This window comes from Hippocampus bargibanti, linkage group LG05 (genome assembly GCF_051943395.1).
Source record: "Hippocampus bargibanti isolate YZ-2025 linkage group LG05, ASM5194339v1, whole genome shotgun sequence".
NCBI lineage: Eukaryota > Metazoa > Chordata > Actinopteri > Syngnathiformes > Syngnathidae > Hippocampus > Hippocampus bargibanti.
Genome location: NC_142738.1, coordinates 21,103,658 through 21,121,937, shown reverse-complemented (window position 1 = coordinate 21,121,937; position 18,280 = coordinate 21,103,658).

Genomic DNA, 18,280 nt, shown 5'->3' with positions numbered 1-18,280 from the left:
AAACTACCAGTAAGACTTTAGTTTGCTGACGAAGCATCTTGGATAAGAAGCAAAACATCCGACACCTTCAAAGAAGGACAGATGACGGCTGAAGAAACCTTTTCATCGAAAGATAAAGATGCTCGATAATAAGGCAAAGACAGCAAGGATAATAGCAGTGTCTGAAATTACGTCTGCCCAGACGCCCGGGACGTGCAACTTTTATGCCGGGCGTACAATTTACAAAACGTCTCCACCCGGGTGGCCGACAACTTCTTCAAGAAAAAAAAAACGTTTTTTTTTTCTCAAAGCAAACGTTTGAAGAAAGATTTCGAAATCTGAATAAATTATTCCGATTTCGTAATCTTCGTTTGGTTTAGAAATTTTGACATTTCGGTTTGTTTGTCAATTTGGACACTCGGCAGGGCAGCCAATCAGAAGCCTGCTTCGTGGATCCGGACTCACCCGTCTCCCCAGCTCCTCTCTGAGCCCTTGGTATTTCTCGAGTTTCTCATGTTCCTTCTTTCTGATGTTTCCATCACTCTGGACCGCTACATCCACGACAACGGCTTTCCTTTGCCCTTTATCTATGACCACGATATTTGGTTGATTGGTCATTACCATCTTGTCAGTCTGTATCTGAAAGTCCCACAGGATCTTTGCTTGGTCATTCTCTACTACCTTGGGAGGTGTTTCCCATTTTGACCTTGGGGTTTCCAGTCCATACTCCGCACCGATGTTTCGGTAGACTGTGCCAGCCACATGGTTATGGGGTTCCATGTATGCTTTCCCTTCCAGCATCTTACACCCTCCAGTTATGTTTTGGATTGTCTCAGGTGCCTCTTTGCACAACCTACACATTGACTCTTGCCTGGTGTGGTATATCCGTGCCTCTATGGCTCTGGTGTTCGGAGCCTGCTCTTGAGCAGCCAGGATGAGTGCTTCTGCGCTGTCCTTTAGGCCCGCCCTCTCGAGCAACTGATAGGACTTCTTGAGATCGGCCACTTCAGTTATGGTTCGGTGGTACATCCCGTGTAGGGGCTTTTCCTCCCATGATTGTCCCTCTTCCAGCACCTCGTCCTCTGTTGTCTGGGATACTCTCTGAATACATCATCAGTTGGAGCCTTGTCTTTGATGTATTCATTGAGCTTGGATGTTTCATCCTGGACAGTGGCTTTCACACTCACTAGTCCCCGGCCTCCTTCCTTACGGCTTGTGTACAGTCTCAGGGTGCTGGATTTGGGATGGAACCCTCCATGCATTGTGAGGAGTTTTCGGGTCTTAACATCCATGGTCTGAATGTCTTCCTTAGGCCACCTTGTTATTCCTGCAGGGTATCTGATCAATGGCAGGGCATAGCTGTTTATTGCCCGGGTCTTGTTCTTGCCATTGAGCTGGCTTCTTAGGACTTGCCTCACCCGCTGGAAGATTTCATTGTTGCTAGTTCGAGGTTGCCATTGGCCTGTGGTATACCGAGGTACTTGTTGCTATTGTTCCTTCAGGTAGTGAGACCCCTTCAGTGTGGACTACCTTGTCCCACTTAGTCACCATCCAACTACATTTCTCCAGCCCAAATGACATCCCGATGTCACTGCTGTAGATCCTGGTTGTGTGGATCAGGGAGTCTATGTCCCTTTCGCTCTTAGCATACAGCTTTATGTCATCCATGTCGAGGAGGTGACTGATTGTAGCTCCATTTCTGAGGAGGTATGCATAGCCTGTCTTTGTGATTATTTGGCTGAGGGGGTTCAGTCTTCTGCAGAACAGCAGTGGGGAGAGTGCATCACCTTGGTATATGGTTGCATGCAATTGATCGGTGAATCTCGCTTTTCCACACTTCAATCAAGACATGTTTATTCCACAATGAAAAGCATCCATTTTCTATACACATTAACTGGAGCTAATCTGATTTTATTTTGAGGGAAAGATAGACTAGATAGTAGATTAGTTGGTTATGCGGGAACATAAGCCACCTGGCCAGGAGAAAAATCAGGCAAATAGACCACTATAACATCACGGCCTCTACATCAACTGAGAATTCGAAACAATAAGCGGATATTTTAATGGGGTGAGGGAAAACTCGAAATTAGCGATGACATTAAAATTAAACAAAAATTATGCAATTCAGACGTTAAGTATGATCATGTTTCGGAACGTGAATTGACACAATGTTGTGCAATAGCGGAAGATACAGTTTTGGGCCTAATCTGTCATATTTTGTATGTGTCTATTAAGTAGGTCACCTCTGATGTTATTGCCATTGGATTTTTGTACCCTTGTGTACTCATGTTCCTCCTGTCGCAAATTGGTCGAAAGTGTGTTGATAGACTCAGCCGTTTTTCGTCATTTTAATAAAAATGTAGACCAGGCCACAATGTCTGACTCAATCTTTAAATCAAAATAGTTGAAAACATTACTGTCAACTAACTGTTTTTGTTGGTTCATAAAATGATTTGTGAATAGCGATAGCATGGAAGTCGGTTTTATTTAATTCTTGCAAAACATACAGTATAGGCTCCCAGCTTGGTTCTCACACGTACACACGCACACACACCCAAACACACACACACACACACACACAAACACACGCACACACACCCAAACACACGCACACACACACACAAACACACACACACCTCTCTAAACATTTACTGTCACAGAAGCACATTTAAGGATGCAAATTAAAAACTAATGCAAGACAGAATTCTATTGCTCCAAAAAATCTAAGTCTGACTAACAATGAAGGATTGCGGAGAAGCGTGAAAAAGCTGGAAAGAAGGAGATTTATTTGCCTTATTGCCACAATCAAAGCAACAACATTGACCTGTGCTTCAAATAAATATCTCGAATCATTTAAATACAGGAAAACAAGACCTCGTCCAGCTTCCTGTCCTAAATTTAATAAATGGTCACGGGTCTTTGACGTAGCAGGACATTGTATAATTCCCAGCTTTCACCGCTGTGGCCACTAGGTCCATTAAAGGAATACTTGGATGAGTTTTCTATGTTCGTCTTTGAAAGCCCCTCAACCACATCAAACACCCCTTGGATGACACAGAACAAAGATTTCAGACTAAGACCTCTCTCAGGCTCAACACAGGTGAACTTTGACCTCACAAAGGCCCTTCTGGATGAATGAACCAAAGTCTTCACAAGCTCACGCCACAATCTCATAAAAAAGTCTCACCACAAGGTGCAAAACAAAAATCATTTACTTTTATGTTGTAATTCCCGTCACATTGCTCTTTCCACTTTGCAGGTTCAGCATTCTTCGATCTGTTTATCGACGGGCACCAAATATCACCACAAGATATTTTTTCTAAAATACAAACTGTTCCAATTTTTGCTAATGTTTACGAGACATCTCATCTCATTTTCCGTACCGCTTATACCTCATTAGGGTCGCGGGGGTTGCTGGAGCCTATCTCAGCTGTCTTCGGGCACGAGGCGGGGGACACCCTGAATTGGTTGCCAGCCAATCGCAGGGCACACAAAGACGTACAACAGTCACTCTCACACTCACACCTAGGGACAATTTGGAGTACTCAATCTGCCTGCCATGCATGTTTTTGGAGTGTGGGAGGAAACCGGAGTACCCGGAGAAAACCCACGCGGGTCCGGGGAGAACATGCAAACTCCACACAGGGAGGCCGGACCGGGACGCGAACCGGCGACCTCTGCACTGTGAAGCCGGTGTGCTAACCACTTGACTACCGGGCCGCCCGTTTATGAGACATTTTTTCATTGAAATATCTCTAGGATCAAGAACACAGTTTTTTAAATACATTCTGCACACTGATGCAGACATTTACCCTACAAGTAACACTGTGCCTGCCTCATTTTTAAGATAGGTTAAAACAACAATACCTGAACAGCCAAGGGATTCATGCAATATATTGTATGTATTTGACTACTCTAAGAGGATTTTTACTTTTTTGTACATTTTGGACACTGCAACTACAACCTCTCAGTTATTGTTGCTGTTTGTGTAATGTGGATGTGTATATGGTGTCACCGGTGCGCACCGCAGCTTGGATGTCTTTCAAGCCCTTGATCTCCTTGATGTGCGTCGCACCCTGACGCATATCACACGCTTGAAAATGGTATAAAAGGAGCTGTCGCAAGACAGAGAGAATCAGACTCATCTCGGACTCAAACTCAGACAGACACACAGCTCGCAGAGACCTGCTCAGCATCGCACGGAGTTTCACAACATGACTTGCTCGACTCCACGCCACGATCAAGCTCTGCGCGTCACCTGCCGGAGATCTGACAACGAACCTACTTACAAATAAAGCACTCTTTATGTACATCCAGCAAACATCAGCGCATCTCTACTCATCTTGTGCTGAGCCATCAAAAACGAGTAATTAAACCGTATTTTGGACAATGTAAGGTTTTGTATTGGAGGTAGTCAGAATGCAAGAGTGTATGAATACTTGTTTTTAATATCTGTAGTACTGCCTGACTCTCATCTAATCTAATCCTGCCCTGTTCTATTTGCACCTTTTCCGCCTGTTCGTTCTACATACCGGCAGTTTAGAAATATTCAAATTCCATGTTTCAGTTTTTAAATATTTTTTTATAAGGTTCTTATTCGCTCTTGTTTATTCTGTTGTTTCTTTCGTACGAAAATTTAACTAATCACAGAAGAAGAGTGTCAAATTCACCTCCTGCATAGAAAAACTGTTCCCGCCCAAAAAGTTACACAGACCCACCATCTTGCATGACCAACCAACCAAACAGGACACCTATATCTCCTATATCTCCTATAACCAAGATCATTATTTGTCCTGTGCTACTCAAGAAAAAAATGGAATAGGCAAACAAACATTTGCCTATTAACTTTTGTTAATAGTCAGCTGTTGGCTCCAGATTTGCTCCATGTAGTCATGCCAATTCTTTGGGAACACGCACAAATACTGCTACCCATCATTAGAGGAGTTGTGAGAACACAAACATATTATGTATGTGCAAGTTTGTTTTTGTTTACATCTTCATGTGTGTAAACATGATATATGTTGTGTGTATGTTTACAGATGCATGGTTATTGGCATACTCTGTACATTTATGCCCTGTGAGCACTTTCAGAGCCAACCTGCCATCACTTGTGTGTGCCAGAGTGACGGAACTACTGTTACATATGAAAGTGCTCACACATTCTGGCATTGTCATTGACCCGTTCCCATCAACCTTACTGATCCATGAGAATGAGATTGACAGTCTTCTGCTAAAAGATGGCACGGCATAGACAAACAAGAGTTGCCAGCTTCCATGGCATATCTCAACAGACAATGGTTTGGAGGAGCCAAATGGCACCGACGCAATGCCCTTCTTAAGCAAATATTTTCACTCCTCTGTGTGTGTGTGTGTGTGTGTGTGTGTGTGTGCGTGTGTGTGTGTGTGTGTGTGTGCGTGTGTCTGTGTGTGTGTTTGTGTGTGTGTGGGTACACGTGCGCGTGTGTGTGGGTGTTCGTGTGCTTGTGCGTGTTTGTGTGTGTGTGCATGTGTGTGTGTGTGTGTGTGTATGTGCGTGCGTTTGTATGTGTGTGTGTTCGTGTGCTTGTGCGTGTTTGTGTGTGTTTGTGTGTGTGTGGGTGCCCTTGTGTGTGGGTGTTCGTGTGCTTGTGCGTTTTTGTGTGCGTGTGCATGTGTGTGTGCGTGTGTGTGTGTGTGTGCGTTTGTATGTGTGTGTGTGGGTGTTCGTGTGCTTGTGCGTGTTTGTCTGTGTGTGTTCGTGCATTTGTATGCGTGTGTGTGTGTGGGTGCACGTGTGTGTGGGTGTTCGTGTGCTTGCTTTGTGTTTGTGTGTGTGTGCATGTGCGCGTGTGCGTGCGTGTGTGTGTGTGTGTGTGTGTGCGCACGTGCGTGTGTGCGTGTGTGCGCGTGTGTGTGTGTGTGTGTGTGCACGTGCGTGTGTGTGCGTGTGGGTGTTCGTGTGCTTGCTTTGTGTTTTTGAGTGTGCGTGTGCATATGTGTGGGTGTGCGCGCGTGCGTGTGTGTGTGTGTGTGTGTGTGCACGTGCGTGTGTGTGTGTGTGGGTGTTTGTGTGCTTGCTTTGTGTTTTTGTGTGTGCGTGCGCATGTGTGTGTGTGTGTGTGTGTGTGTGCGTGTGTGTGTGTGTGTGTGTGCGTGTGTGTGTGTGTGTGTTTGCGTGTGTGTGTGTGTGTGTGTGTGTGTGTGTGTGCTGTGTGTGTGTGTGTGTGTGTGTGTGTGTGTGTGTGTGTGTGTGTGTGTGTGTGTGTGTGTGTGTGTGTGTGTGTGAGGGAGCGTGCCTCGACTGGGATCACCACCTATCGTGGTGAGGCACTTTGCGCGTCTCCATGACCCCGAAAGCTATGTCGGCTGGAGTCTTGTACTCCTGGCAGGGTCACCCAAGCCGAACAGGTCGGAGGGTAGAGGCCAGACAAAGAGTGATCCCAAATCCGCACCCGGGGGTAGGCGTAGGCGGAGTCCAACAGACCGGACCACCGGCAGCCCCTTGCAACCGCACTCACCTGAAGGTCGTCTCGAGTCTTCACTCTTGCCACTGGAATACAGTGCGGCCAAGTATGTGGGGGAAGGAATTGCGCGCCCCGTCCCTCACACTAAATCCACTAGTAGCGCAGGTTTCAGCTTCCACCATATAAGTCCACTGGCGATAGGATAAAGTGACGGGGGCAGGTCATGGATGTGACTGGAAGCTTCTAGCTTGATTCCTACACAGGGGCGGTACAGGATTGATGGTCGTTGCGAAGATGGGATGGAGCAACATTATCCTTCGGCAGCATCCTGTGCGTCTGAGCAGCCCTATTCAGGGTCCGCACTGCTCACCCCTTATAGGGGAATGGTCTAGAAAAGGTGACCTAAACATTGCTTGTTCCACCACACCTGGGCGGCCCACCGCAGCCACCAAAGCATCCCCCCTCTGCGGTCGAAAACGAAATATAATCAAACCCATGACTATGAACCTGGCTTCCTGGAATGTTCGCACCCTCCTCGATGCTCGAGACGGGATGGAGAGACCTCGAAGACGAACTGCCCTCATCGCACATGAGCTGAGGAGGTACAACATCGATATTGGCGCACTCAGTGAGACTCGGTTCTCAGGCGAGGATTCACTCACACAAGTTGGTGAAGGTTACACCTTCTTCTGGAAGGGTCTCCCAGAGAATGAGCGAAGACTCCATGGAGTTGGCTTTGCTGTGAAAAGCAGCTTACTCAGTAACATCCCTGAGTCCCCCCAAGGCATCAGTGAACGGCTTATGACCTGGCGTATTCCCCTGGTAAAAGGTCGCTTCGCAACTTTAATCAGCGCCTATGCTCCCACCTTGGATGCTGACGATAACACCAAAGATGCCTTCTACGAGTCCCTGGATGCTACCATATCCAAAATCCCTGCCTCTGATAAACTTGTTCTGATGGGTGACTTCAATGCCCGAGTAATTCTTTGGGAACACGCACAAATACTGCTACCCATCATTAGAGGAGTTGTGAGAACACAAACATATTATGTATGTGCAAGTTTGTTTTTGTTTACATCTTCATGTGTGTAAACATGATATATGTTGTGTGTATGTTTACAGATGCATGGTTATTGGCATACTCTGTACATTTATGCCCTGTGAGCACTTTCAGAGCCAACCTGCCATCACTTGTGTGTGCCAGAGTGACGGAACTACTGTTACATATGAAAGTGCTCACACATTCTGGCATTGTCATTGACCCGTTCCCATCAACCTTACTGATCCATGAGAATGAGATTGACAGTCTTCTGCTAAAAGATGGCACGGCATAGACAAACAAGAGTTGCCAGCTTCCATGGCATATCTCAACAGACAATGGTTTGGAGGAGCCAAATGGCACCGACGCAATGCCCTTCTTAAGCAAATATTTTCACTCCTCTGTGTGTGTGTGTGTGTGTGTGTGTGTGTGTGTGTGTGTGTGTGTGTGTGTGTGTGTGTGTGTGTGTGCGTGTGTGTGTGTGTGTGCGTGTGTCTGTGTGTGTGTTTGTGTGTGTGTGGGTACACGTGCGCGTGTGTGTGGGTGTTCGTGTGCTTGTGCGTGTTTGTGTGTGTGTGCATGTGTGTGTGTGTGTGTGTATGTGCGTGCGTTTGTATGTGTGTGTGTTCGTGTGCTTGTGCGTGTTTGTGTGTGTTTGTGTGTGTGTGGGTGCCCTTGTGTGTGGGTGTTCGTGTGCTTGTGCGTTTTTGTGTGCGTGTGCATGTGTGTGTGCGTGTGTGTGCGTGTGTGCGTTTGTATGTGTGTGTGTGGGTGTTCGTGTGCTTGTGCGTGTTTGTCTGTGTGTGTTCGTGCATTTGTATGCGTGTGTGTGTGTGGGTGCACGTGTGTGTGTGTGTGTGGGTGTTCGTGTGCTTGCTTTGTGTTTGTGTGTGTGTGCATGTGCGCGTGTGCGTGCGTGCGTGTGTGTGTGTGTGTGTGTGTGTGCGCACGTGCGTGTGTGCGCATGTGTGTGTGTGTGTGTGTGCACGTGCGTGTGTGTGCGTGTGGGTGTTCGTGTGCTTGCTTTGTGTTTTTGAGTGTGCGTGTGCATATGTGTGGGTGTGCGCGCGTGCGTGTGTGTGTGTGTGTGTGTGTGTGTGTGTGTGTGTGTGTGTGTGCACGTGCGTGTGTGTGTGTGTGGGTGTTCGTGTGCTTGCTTTGTGTTTTTGTGTGTGCGTGCGCATGCGTGTGTGTGTGTGTGTGCGTGTGTGTGTGTGTGTGTGTGCGTGTGTGTGTGTGTGTTTGCGTGTGTGTGTGTGTGTGCGTGTGTGTGTGTGTGTGTGTGTGTGTGTGTGTGTGTGTGTGTGTGTGTGTGTGTGTGTGTGTGTGTGTGTGTGTGAGGGAGCGTGCCTCGACTGGGATCACCACCTTATCGTGGTGAGGCACTTTGCGCGTCTCCATGACCCCGAAAGCTATGTCGGCTGGAGTCTTGTACTCCTGGCAGGGTCACCCAAGCCGAACAGGTCGGAGGGTAGAGGCCAGACAAAGAGTGATCCCAAATCCGCACCCGGGGGTAGGCGTAGGCGGAGTCCAACAGACCGGACCACCGGCAGCCCCTTGCAACCGCACTCACCTGAAGGTCGTCTCGAGTCTTCACTCTTGCCACTGGAATACAGTGCGGCCAAGTATGTGGGGGAAGGAATTGCGCGCCCCGTCCCTCACACTAAATCCACTAGTAGCGCAGGTTTCAGCTTCCACCATATAAGTCCACTGGCGATAGGATAAAGTGACGGGGGCAGGTCATGGATGTGACTGGAAGCTTCTAGCTTGATTCCTACACAGGGGCGGTACAGGATTGATGGTCGTTGCGAAGATGGGATGGAGCAACATTATCCTTCGGCAGCATCCTGTGCGTCTGAGCAGCCCTATTCAGGGTCCGCACTGCTCACCCCTTATAGGGGAATGGTCTAGAAAAGGTGACCTAAACATTGCTTGTTCCACCACACCTGGGCGGCCCACCGCAGCCACCAAAGCATCCCCCCTCTGCGGTCGAAAACGAAATATAATCAAACCCATGACTATGAACCTGGCTTCCTGGAATGTTCGCACCCTCCTCGATGCTCGAGACGGGATGGAGAGACCTCGAAGACGAACTGCCCTCATCGCACATGAGCTGAGGAGGTACAACATCGATATTGGCGCACTCAGTGAGACTCGGTTCTCAGGCGAGGATTCACTCACAGAAGTTGGTGAAGGTTACACCTTCTTCTGGAAGGGTCTCCCAGAGAATGAGCGAAGACTCCATGGAGTTGGCTTTGCTGTGAAAAGCAGCTTACTCAGTAACATCCCTGAGTCCCCCCAAGGCATCAGTGAACGGCTTATGACCTGGCGTATTCCCCTGGTAAAAGGTCGCTTCGCAACTTTAATCAGCGCCTATGCTCCCACCTTGGATGCTGACGATAACACCAAAGATGCCTTCTACGAGTCCCTGGATGCTACCATATCCAAAATCCCTGCCTCTGATAAACTTGTTCTGATGGGTGACTTCAATGCCCGAGTAGGTACTGATGCCAGGCTCTGGAAACAAGTAATCGGAAGACACGGGACGGGGAAAATAAACTGCAATGGCCTCCGACTCCTCACTCTGTGCTCTGAGCATCAGTTGATTGTAACTAACACCATCTTTCAGCTGAAAAAGAAATACATCACATCATGGATGCACCCCAGGTCCAAACATTGGCACTTACTGGACTACATCATCACAAGGCAACGAGACCAAAATGATGTCTGCATCACGCGGGCCATGCGTGGGGCTGAATGCTGGACTGATCATCGACTGATCAAGTCCAGGCTCAAGCTGAGAATTCGACCTCCTCATAAGAAACAGCAACCCCAAAGGCGTCTTAACACCAGGGCCCTGGAGTCCCCAGAATGTGCAGCCAGCTACCGCCACAAGCCTGCAGAGGGACTTGCCAGCCTGGACAACGACACCAGTAACGGTGACTTTGATGTTGAAAGCAGGTGGAAAAAATTGAGGACAACAATTCATCAAGCTGCCTCTGAGACCATCGGCTTCACTCAGAAACGTCATCAAGACTGGTTCGATAACAGCTCAGCTGCCATACAGGAGCTTCTGGAAGCCAAGCGCAAAGCCCATACCACACTTCTCTCCAACCCTCCTTCTCCACTTCTTCTCTCTCACTACAAGGCCATCCGTGGTGAAACACAGAAACAGCTGAGGATGATGGAGAACAAGTGGTGGCTCAGCAAGGCCCAAGAAATCCAGAGGCATGCAGACAACAACAACACACACGCCTTCTATGATGCTGTAAAATCCCTGCACGGCCCACGAAGACAACACATTGTCCTAGTTAAATCTGCAGACGGTTCTGTACTACTGAAGGACAAACAGCTAATACTTGAGCGCTGGGCAGAGCACTTTGACTCCCTGCTCAACCAAGTAAACCCTTCAGACACATCTGTCCTTAACTCCCTCCCAGAGCTTCCATCAGTTCCCTCCCTTGATGAACCTCCTCAGTTCACAGAGGTCCTCTCTGCAATCCGGAGCCTTAAAAACAACAAAAGCCCTGGCCCTGATGGACTTCCAGCTGAGGTCTTCAAGAGCGGCGGTTACCTCCTGACACGGAAGCTTTACCACCTCATCTGCAACATCTGGCAAAACGGGACACTTCCTCAGGAATGGAAAGACAGCAACATTGTCACCATTTACAAAAGGAAGGGGGACAAGTCAGTCTGCGGCAACAGCCGTGGCATCTCCCTACTTTCTGTTGCTGGCAAGATTCTTGCAAAAGTAATGCTGTTCCGTCTTACATCGCACATTACCGAAGACATCCTCCCAGAGACACAATGCGGCTTCAGGAAGGATCGAAGCACTCTGGACATGATCTTCGCTGCGCGCCAAGTTCAGGAGAAATGCAAGGAACAAAACAAGGACCTCTATATCACCTTCATCGACCTTGCAAAGGCATTTGACACAGTTAACCGTGACATTCTCTGGACCATACTGCAGAAATTTGGCGTCCCCTCCAAATTTCTCGGCATCCTAAAACAGTTCCACAGCGGCATGCAAGCAACTGTACTTGTTGGTGGCCAGCAATCTTCCCCGTTCCCTGTGGAAGTCGGGGTGAAGCAGGGCTGTGTACTGGCCCCTGCTATATTCAACCTGTTCCTGATGGCAGCTACGCTCCTCTTCCATAAGTCCATCCAGGAAGGTGGTGGCGTACAAATCCAATTCCGCCTGGATGGTAACCTGTTTAACATCAGACGCCTACAGGCCAAGACCAAGACCCTGATCAGCGGTATCCACGAGCTACAGTATGCAGATGATTGTGCTCTGCTGGCCCACAGCCCAGCTGCCATGCAAAATGCCCTTGATACCATGTCCTCCGTCTACCGATCACTCGGTCTCGTGATCAATGTAACCAAAACGGAGGTCATAGCAAAAGAGAGTTCTCCAACCCCAGCGTTCACCCTCAGTGGCACACCCCTCAAGGTTGTCCAACAATTCAGCTACCTCGGCAGCATTCTAACACCCTCCTGTCTAATTGATGATGACGTCCAGGCCCGCATCCATCAAGCCTCCAAAGCTTTTGGCAGAGTGCGTACTCGTGTGTTCGAAAACAACCACTTAAGAACTCCAACAAAAGTCGCAGTCTACCAAGCAGTGTGTGTGTCCACGCTGCTATATGGCGCAGAAGCCTGGACCATCTATCGACGCCATGTGAGACGCCTTGATGCATTCCACATCAGGTGCCTCCAAAGAATCCTTGGCATCACCTGGCAGGATCGTGTTCCACACACCGACATCCTTCAACGCACTGCCTCCACCAGTATCGAGGCCATACTGGCAAAGAGGCAACTTCGGTGGGTTGGACATGTCATCCGGATGCCTAGCTGCCGCTTGCCTCGACAGGTGCTTTATGGACAACTCTTGTCAGCGAATAGGAAGCCTGGTGGTCCTAAGCTGCGATACAAAGACCAGCTTAAACAGACTCTAAAGAAATGCAACATCAAGCCCAGCGATCTGGAGTCTGCTGCAGCGAACAGGCCACTGTGGCGCTCCTTATGCCACGAAGGGGTGACACAACTTGAAGACAAGCGCACCCAGAGGAGGATCGTGCGGCACGAGCAAAGACACCTTTGTGCTGCTTCAGTACCGTCTCGCCAGCCCGGTCCTGGCCTCACATGTCCTGAATGTGGCAGGATTTGTGGCTCCAGAATCGGGCTTCATAGTCACCTACAGTGGCATCGACGCCAGCGCCAATAACCACTGTCCAATACCCCACAAAGCAATGGAAGCTATGTCATCTTCGACTTCGATGGACTGCCAAGAGAGTGTGAGGGAGCAGATGATTTTCTGATGATGATGAACTAGACCGCAGCCAAGATTCACAATTAATTCACATCGATTAAAAAAAAAGAATATTTGTCTTCTTAAACCCTCTCCCGGCAAATTGGCGTTTTCATGTTTATTTTGTTTGTTAAAGTCATTATAAGTGCCTTGCATGCTGGGTCCGGGAGGACAGTAATTTCATCTGTGCTGTATGTCATGCATATTAGCATATTTGACAATAAAGCTGACTTTGACTTTGACTTGACATTTATTGTTTGGTGTCTTTAAGAACGTATATTGAATCGTGCTCACAGAAGTTGCCAAAAAAGGAGAAAAACAAAGGGGAAATGAATCAAAGAGAGGAAGAGCACAGAAGAAAGGAAATAACTCTATAACCCCACGGTTTTTGATGGGGCCAATGAAATGGAGCTTATCTTGTTTATGTGGGGAAGATAACCAGAACGCTCATCTGGGTGCAAAGAAAGGGACCTTCCTTGTAGCTGTGTTCTTAAATTCTAAACTGCGTGTGCATGAATGCGTGCGTGCATATGACTGAGAGAGAGTGTGAGAGGGAGTGAAGAGTGAAGGATGGGGGGGCGAGCATTACAGTTGCTTCACACACTCTGGCACCAACTCTTGAGTTGCAAAAAGGTCCAAGTCAACACTTGTCCTTCAAAAGCACGTAATAACATCCACAGGGATCAGGATATGGCTGATTAAACTGGCAAGATACGTGTAACAGAGGTTGGCAGTGAAAAAGATAAAAATACCAACACAATTTGAGGTACTGAAAAATATATATAACTTACTTGAGTATAGACAGTTGTTTATCTGAAGAAAAATAATAATGATAGCCTCTCCAGCAAAGTTATTTTAAAATGATATGAGCCTTGTCATTTAGAAAGATTGAGAGATTTTCCCGTCAACACGGGCTCTCCTATGCTGACCTGAAATTATATGTTGTTCAAACAGACGGGAGTGTCCTTGCTCATTGTGCAGTCTGATGTATTTTCCTCATCCAGCACAACATGGACTAATATTACATATCTATATATATATGATTATATAAATAGGTGTTAATTTTTTTAATGAACTATTCAATGGATACATTATGGGGATGCAACGTCCTCTGCCGTTTTTCTGTTGATATCCTGAAATGAAAGAAATGCGCTGCTAAGTGAGTTTGTGTGTGCATGTGCGTGTAATGTGTGTGTGCGTGTGTGCGTGTGTGCGTGTGTGTGTGTGTGTGTGTGTGTGTGTGTGTGTGTGTGTGTGTGTGTGTGTGGGTGTGTGTGTGTGTGTGTGTGTGTGTGTGTGTGTGTGTGTGTGTGTGTGTGTGTGTGTGTGTGTGTGTGTGTGTGTGTGTGTGTGTGTGTGTGCATGTATGTGTGTGCATGTGTGTGCGTGTGTACTCCAAATAGTACCCTGGTGACCTCCACATTGTGACACTGATGTGCAACAATGATGAATGCCCTGGGAGAGTGAAGTAAGGACCCACCTGCATAATGTTAATGTTGCAAAGTCAGAAACCTTAAACGTTGCAAGATGCTGACCTTCCTGTCTAATTAAGTGCAGTGTTATGCCTTTGAAAATGCACAAGCGATCACTTCTTTCCTCCGATCATGTCTTTCATTCTGTTTTTTGTTTGTTTGTTTGTTTGCTTTAATCGTGAATGTCCATTTTTTTGTGAAATACACTTGATCTGTTATTGCTCAGTATAAAATCCTGGGGGTTTGACTTCTGAGAAACAGAAGTACAGGCAGTCTGTACACCACAAACAGTGTGTTTCAGTGTTGTGTTAAGGTTTGACCCCTTGCTTTCCAGTGAAAGGAAATGATGGTGGAGTGACCCAGTGACCACACAGAAAACCGCTTCCTCTACTGGAGATTTTATAGGGCTAAAGCGCCTCCCTCCACCATCCAGTACACATCAGGTCAATTCCACCAAGGCTGTGACAGTTCAATGGTGACACCAAAAACCTCAAAATTGCAACATTTTAGATGCAACATCCAAAACACTCTATATTTAGTTTGTGAGTGTGTTGTATGTGTCCTTCTCATATTTTTATTTTATTTTTATCAAATCAGACACATGCTATAAAAAGGCCAAACAGTTGTTGACACAAATTTAATTAATTTGTTTTGGACATATCTTCAAATCTGTAAACATTTGTCATTGTTTACAACATAATGGGATTCATTTGGTCAGATCACGAGTGATGTTGAGTACCGAGCTGGGTAAGATCAATTTCACAGTTTTTGTTTTGTATTTTAAGACAAGTTCTAGGACAGAGAAGCATGAGACCATTTGGGAAAGTCTCTGACTAAACCGTCAAATCTGATAAAGATTATTAAATTCAAATGGGAGAATGGATTGGATTGGATAGCACACATTGTCACAACACTAATGCAGAATTGTAAGGCAGTGGGCAGGTCTGTTTGATCAGTGATGGGGTTAGGCGTCCCAGCCACCACGAGTCTTCCTGTCTACTTGAGCATGCCACATAGACAGTAGGTTATTGTAGGCTTTGTCTACCTATCCATGTAAAGCCTGGACCCAGCAGATTGCGTGGAGGAAACCACTAGACTGGTTCGACAGGCATGAAAGTGGGCCCAGCAAAGCGTTTTAGAACGCAAGTAGGGCACAGTGAGACACATAGAACACTGGGGTCATCCATTGCATCCCGACCCATCCCCAGTCATCTTGACTCTGTCTTGCCACTGAATTCAGATGAGCTGGGATGAGAGAGTGAGGCAGACGACATTGCGCAACTCTCCTTCACTTTAATCAAACTCACGCGCAAGTCATCTTCACCAATCCCCATTCCAGTGAAGATGGTCATCTCTTGCCAAAGAGGACGAACACCAATGCAGAATTGTATTTTTCCTTGTTACACAAGTTTAAAGCTGTAACAGATAAACCGCAAAGGGGCAATTTGAAGTCCCCTCTGTCCAGCAGAGGTTATTGGGATCATCAAATTTGAGACCACTGCATGCATGACATCACTCAAGTTTGCTACAAACTGTAAGATACCCAAGCAAGCCACTATAGCTTTCTAACAGTTCAAACACATATGACTAACATATTCAGAAGGACTGATTCAATTCTTCAGTCCCGTTTAGCCATCAGTCTCGCTTCACTTTGCTTGAACGCACCTATTGCTGCCGCTGCTCACCCGCGGAAAAAAATATGCTGTGACTGTAAAGTGTCCTTGAGAGTTTTGAAAGTTGCTTATAAATTAAATGTATTATTATTATTATTATTATTATTATTATTATTATTATTATTATTATTATTATTATTATTATTATTACTCTCCCTGCTCTCAATGCATCCACTTCAAGTTCCACATTGAAGACGCAGGGTCCTCACGTTGCAGATCCTCCTTTATGTTTTGTGGTTGATCATTTCTTCAGTAGTTTGTTGTGTTTAAGCACTATTTCTGCTTGTATAGAAGATTATACAAATATTTAAATAGTAGTTGAATAAATAAACTATGCCTCAAATTTCAGGGTTGATCGGTGCTTGAGCACCCCAAATTGTTCCAGCAACGCCTCTGATGATTAGTAGAAAATTCCAAGACACTCATCACGCAAAAAAAAAAAAAATTTCACTTCTTTGTAAATATATATTTGAAAGCCAATAGTTACATAATTTGGGAAGCCTCCTCACACCAACGGGTTGATTAAGAATCAACAATTAGATCGTTTTGTGGTCAGCCAAAGAAACACAATCCCCTCTTTATACTCCTGGCCCATGTAAGGGTTCAGACTGAGTTATATTTTTGATTTGTGGAGTACTTGTTTTCTTGAAAATTATCCAAATCTTTCAGATATCTGTGTAATGAATGAACAGAGAGGTGATTCATGCTCACATTCATGCTCCACCTGATGCAAACTGCACACAGCGACACGGAGTCTTCCAGGGGCCGGTACAGTTTGTCCCGGCTGTGTAGGGTGTCTGGTATGACCCCTTTTTTCCTCTCTGCGTCCCTTTCTCTCAATCTCATTTCCCTCTCTCCATCCCGCCTTTCAACCCGCTGCAATTAGAGAGGCAAAGTGGGATAAGAGGAATGTGTTAGCATGCTTTGTGAAGGTTGAGAGAAAAAGAAAGAGAGATAGATAGAGGGAGAGAGAGAGAGAGAGACAGAGAGAGAGAGAGAGAGAGAGAGAGAGAGAGAGAGAGAGAGAGAGAGAGAGAGAGAGAGAGAGAGAGAGAGAGAGAGAGAGAGAGAGAGAGAGAGAGAGAGAGAGAGAGAGAGAGACAGACAGACAGAGACAAAGAGACAGAGAGATAAAGAGAGGGGGAAGATGAGAGAGAGAATTCCAGAATGCCGAGGAAAGGAGAAGAAAAGATAGAAGGCCAGTCTTAATTGGCCTGTGTGGCCACACTGCGTTGCGATGGTCTGGGCTTGACGAACCCTGCGCCTCAATAGTTGGCCGGGCATTACATGCATCCCGTGCATCCGGCCAACCACAACTAACTCTAGTGTGCTCTTTGGCAGTTTCCAATGTCAGGCTTGGGAGAGTTGTGCCACCCACATCTACACTCCACTCTGCTATTCAGGAGGCCTCTCTGATGGGATGAATGTGATCATTTGAGATTATGGTTTGTATAGACCAGGCGTTTTGGAATTCTTCAGTCATCTGAATTATGCTCTGCTGGTGTGTCAGTGCGGTGGACATAAAATGGCCGTTTTGAATGCAGATGTGTGTAGACATTTGTTGACAATTGAACCAACATTAATAAGCGCATACTCAGAAATTGCATGCTTCTGCTCAATTTAATTGTACACGCATATGATTTATCAGTATTTTATATTGTCATTACACTAATATATGCAATTAAAGCAAAGAGCCAGGCCAATTCTTGAATTGGCTGGAAAAGATACAATAAAGTGGCTCAATCCTGTAAGAACTTGTGTCAAGACAAATCCATGAAAAAATATTTTCTCACATAAGTTAACATTTAAAAAAAACAATTCAGTTGTCTTATCAGACAATAGTGGACGAAGCACAGCCAAAGAGATAATACATTCAAAAGAAAATTGTTAATTTAAGAATTCTAATCAACTGTAGCCACATATAGAGGAGAGCTTCTGCTTGTTTGAAAGTTTTGGCGGCAATTGACTTTTTGTCAAAAAGTCATATTAAAGATATCCCTACTCGATATTGAGTTGAGGTATGACAAATAAAGCGAATCAATCTACATAAAGAATTTGTGTGGCCACACAATGACGACAATAGCCCACCAAATGTTTCACTTGACAACCAGTGCCGGTAACTGGACAAAATCTGGCACTAAGTATATTGTTCGTTTCTCAACGTAACCACTGAAGTATAACTGGCATGATTGGCTGCATTTAAGAGCCCCACCAACCTGTGTCATGATCTGGTTGGCGACCAACGGGTGGCGCTGTCGGCCCCGCCTGCACCTGCACAGGTGCTGGTCGTCCCGATCAGTGGCGGACTGCCACATTCGGATTGGCGACCAACAGCTAGCGACGTCAGCCCTGCCTGCAGCCTC